We start from the raw sequence: 5,015 nt of genomic DNA on the forward strand, positions 1-5,015 counted from the left end.
CCCCCTTTTTTCTCTTTTTTATTTTTTATTTTTGTTATTACATGTTTCTTTTTAAATGAGTGATGTTGCTTTTACATGGCTTGATTGACTAAGATTTCATAGGTTCATAGGTAGGTACTAGGCTATCGGCCCAAGGGCCTACGTAAGCCTAGCCAGCAAGGTTCCATAGCTTACGCCACCCAAGAAAGTTATTTTCCTGTGCCACTGTCCAGCAGAGACACAAAAGTGATCCCCGGGATGTATTTCCTATTTCCCATCCACTCATCAAGATTTTTCTTGAAGAGTGCTAATGAAGAAATTTGCTTGACATAGATGGGTAGCTTGTTCCAGAGTATAGGAAGTCTCTGGGACAAGAATCTATCCCTCCAGCGTGTCCTGTTTATTGTGGTGACAAGGTTTAGGTCCCTAGAGCGTGTAGCTTGGAGGGATTGGGATTTCTTTGGTGTAGCATGTCCAACAGCTCTGGGTTTGACATAGCTTTATATGTAAGGCAGAGATCACCTCGGAGTAGGCAATATGCTACGGAGTAAAGCTGGAGTTTTTTGAGGCGGTCAGTGTAGGGCATTTGTTTAAGGCCAGTAATCCTCTTTGTGAGGTACTTCTGTGGCCTTTCCAGCTGCTGCAGCTGTCTTGTGAGGTACATTCCAAAAGGGGTGTTGTACTCTATAATGGGTCTAATGAGTGACGAGTAGAGGGGAACAATGACCTCTTTTTTCCTGGATGAGAACCCTTTTATGATGAGGTGTGCCACGTAGAAGTACTTCCTGACTACTGTGGCGATGTGACTATCAAAGGAGAGACTACTGTCCACCTGGGTCCTAAGGTCTCTTATCATGCATTCGGTGTTAAGTAGATTGCTGCCTATGTGGTAGTTCATGGGTACAGAGTTTTTACCAAAGGGGGATGACACTGCACTTTTTGGCATTGAGCTTGAGGCCATGGGTCTGACACCAGGCATCTGTCTCAGTGAGGCCCTTCTGTAGGATGTCCACATCATTTGGGGACTTGACTATGGCTCCTAGTTTGCAGTCATCTGTGAACGTCATTAGCCAGAGGCTGTTATTAATTGGATAGGGCTGATAGGTTGTTCAGTACTATATCTATTTGGTGTGTTTCGTTAATGGCAGTCTGATGAAGATATTTCATTTTGAAAATTCTTACTACTGTTTTACTACTTCCAATTAAATATTTTAGCCCATGGCAGTGTGTTCCGGTGCTTTTCCTGTGATTTCTGGAATTTATCAATTACTGCTGTGCTCTACACCAGATTTATCCAGGTACTTTGCTTGTTTTTCTGCATTAGTTATCCAGGATGGCCTAAGACACAGTCAGTTGTTCTCTGAACCACTGACAGACTAAATGCCACCAACTACACAATACTATCCTGTGGGAAATCATCCACCCCTGCAAAATATTGTAGTGGCTATACACTGCATAGAACTGAGCCATTACAGATGGAGTTATGGACACAGAGATTAATGTAGCCTTTGACTTTCACTGGTCAGTAAGATGTGGGGATGCATTCAATGTAGTACAACCTATACCAACAGGTTTGGGATGAAAATTCCAGACTGTCACTGCTATACTGAATGTGGCAGTCATCACACCTATGACTGTGTGCAATGACACCCATGCTATCTCACTATACAGGCATATCATACAACTGTAGCAGCCACACAAGTTCCATGGTACACCAATACACAATGTAGATAACATGTCCTTTGGAGTCCATGTCATGACAGTACATGTGTATGTAGTCTGTCTCCTAAATGCTTTGGAAGGGATGTATACGGCTCCAACCAGGAAGGTGTTGGATCCCACTGTGTACCTCCCGTGTATGACAGGAGTAACACGTCTCACCTGTTCTACATGCCTACATCACTGTGGCATACACAGTACATGCTGCAGTGACAAGTATGTAACATAGACAGTACACCCTACATGAAACAGGCTCCCCCATGCATGTGAAGCACATATCTGCTGTAACACACACATCATGTGCAGATTACACAATGGGATGCAGAACACAACAATCACAACTGCTGTTGGGCAACTGTGTGTATTGGACACAGGATATTTGTAGATGGGTCATCTCCATCACCACAGATTGTACATGTGATAGTTTCCAAAACCCTTGTAACACTTTTCAAGGGTAGCAGACCTTTTCACAGATTAGGGATGCATGAGTAGGCTGAATGCTGTCATTGTCCTTGTTAGCCTGTTATACACATATGGACCTATGGAGCCATGCACCTATAGTGCTGTACCTTGGTGAAGACATATTACTGCTATGCTGACATGCCATCCTGTACTGCTTTATTGCCACTGTGTATCCATACGTTATCCAAACAGACTCCCGAAGCAGAAACATAAACAGGTCCGTGACCCACCTGGCATTGTGTAACTATACAGCCATTACAGCATCATACAACATAAGGTACACAAAAGTATGTGGTGTACTCATGACAGATTTCCAGCATACAGTATCTGTCGGTAACCACTACAAATGGCATGACAAAACAGCACTGCATTACACAAGTACATGTTAAATAATATAGTCACCCTGTGCATCAGACACATAGCTTCATTCTCCTGCATCAATGGTGAGGATGACAGGGATGTGGCACAGGTATCATCCCTTGCACAGGCTAAGGCAGCCACAAATGGTTAACAGCATGTTTGTGAGTCAGGAAGGGAACCAGGTAAGATGGACCACGGAAAGGTGCCACATGTCTGTAGGTGACCTGCATTTGACAGTGGTGTGTGAGTGTGTGCGTTTACACAGTCAAGCTCAGTGGTAGTCCTACATGTGTGTATGTTGAACAGCTCTGGACTGTACAAGGTAGAGTTGACAGTTCACTGTCTCTGGCCCAGAACACGGGAACTGGCTCTGCCAGGAGTTAAACCTGGCACCTCCATGGCCAAGGTCAGAAGTGGTGCTAGTACCTGATGGTGACTGTCTGCTGGGACTGTGTCCCCCATGGGAATGCCCAGGACCATGAGCTCATGGCCTGCCATGTCATGGTGTGGACAATACACTCCCCTTTGTAGCGCTTGATGTACTGCCACTATGGGAGTGTGATTGTGCATGGCCACGAGGATGGGGTTGCTGACCTACGTCCACGAGTCTGACGCTCAGCTCCAACCATATGTTCCAGCACAATGTGCAATCCAAGGCTGATACTGTCTCAGCCCATCTTCTGTCCACTGTATCAGTCAGCCAATCCAGGGTATCCCCAATGTGGTGGATGCAGTCACTTATGTCAGACTGTGCTGCGTCCATAACCCTAAGCATACATCTGGTGTTCTGTTCAGAAGGTGCCTGTGCCTCCATGATGGCCCAAAACCTGTTCCAAGTGATGTGTGATGTGACACCTGCAACAGGTGGTGGACAGACAGCAGGCCTCCTACAAGCACCCCTCTCAATCTGCCTGTGTGGCACCTCGCCAGCTCTCTGACTATGGCCATTGTCTACAGTGGAGCCATAGTTGCCATACTTTCCTGTTCAATGTCCCCACCCTCTGACTGTCCAATATCTGTGGCCTCCAAGGACTGTGTATGTGTGGGCATACTGACTGTGTGCAGTGACGAGGGCAGAAGACGGATGTCAACCTCTGGAACAGATTTAGCCCCCAAACCCCCACCTGTGCCACACTGTGGCCACCATCATCATCAGAGTCTGAGGAGACAGTGACAAGAGGTTGTGTAGAGGGCAGACACCAACCCCCCCCCCCCGAGTCACCTGTGATAAGTAAGGAAAAAGCAGTACATTAATACCTACACTATTATGCAGTACTATGTTGTGATATAGTGATGACAGTGTATAGAGCCTTATATATGACAGACCTGTTGAAAACTCAACCTCGTATAGTAGGACATGAGGACAGTACTCTTTCCACTAACAGCTATAGTTACTTGAAAATGACATCATCAGCAATAGTGAGGTACACTGATATTTGCAAAGACTCTGCACAGCTGACACATATGACATTCTGTAGTTTTCTGACAATACTGTCACATCTATCAGTGTGGTCACACCTAGAAGGCATAAGTATGAGTCTAACATGTGTACAATCAGAATATATGTGTGCAGTTGGAAATCATACCGACAGTACAGCAATGCAGGCAGCAAGCCTGGGATGACAGTCTAGGGATTACACTGCTGTAAAATTACATCTATAACAAAACAGTGTCATGCTTACCAGGAGCAGGACCACGGGCTTAGCCAATACCTGACAGACCTGTGAAAAGTTGAGGGAGAGGTAATGTCAGTACTACCGCATGTTGCACCAACACAAGGTAATATGAACATATATCTCACATTTACAGTAGTTACTGTGTTAATTGTTATATTGGTCAAAATCTGAGCATGACAGTCAAACCGCAGTAAAACCCTTCTCCTCCCCCAAAAGCAGACAGACCTGACACCCATGTAAGACTATGTACACCCTGACACACTGAATGCTTCAGTATTGCAATGCTGATCAAACTAAACTTATCTGCACACTCCTCTGCCATGGACACTGTGGCATCCACATCCACGATGTATGGTGTGATAGATGCTTGGGAGCTGTTGTGTGTGCCTAGATTTGCCTGGAACTCCTCAGTGGCTGAGAGTGGTTGTTCCCCTGCAGGCCCTCCACTGGTGGCTCCACGATCCCTGGCTACACCTGCTGCTCTTCTGTGTGTGGCATTGATCATGTCCATTGCAAGATGTCAGACCTGCTCATATGTCCTGCCCTAATGACCAGTGATATTGACATCACAGGCAAGGTCAGCCCACAGTGCCTCCCACTGTTCCCTATTGTGCCTCCCCCTGGACAGTAGGAGTTCATGGTGTTGATGGAGTCCTTCCACTAGTAACTCATTCTCTGCATCCGTGAAAGCTGCACAGTGTCTTGCATGCAAGTTGCCTGAAAGACATCAAGATGCAAACACATGTCAGGATCACATACATGGAAGTACATTATGTAGAGATACAACAAGGACAGAATGGCTGGCAATATCCACTGCTT

Source organism: Protopterus annectens, chromosome 12.part0 (assembly GCF_019279795.1).
Source record: "Protopterus annectens isolate FY-2018-M chromosome 12.part0, PAN1.0, whole genome shotgun sequence".
In the NCBI taxonomy this organism is placed as follows: Eukaryota; Metazoa; Chordata; order Ceratodontiformes; family Protopteridae; genus Protopterus; species Protopterus annectens.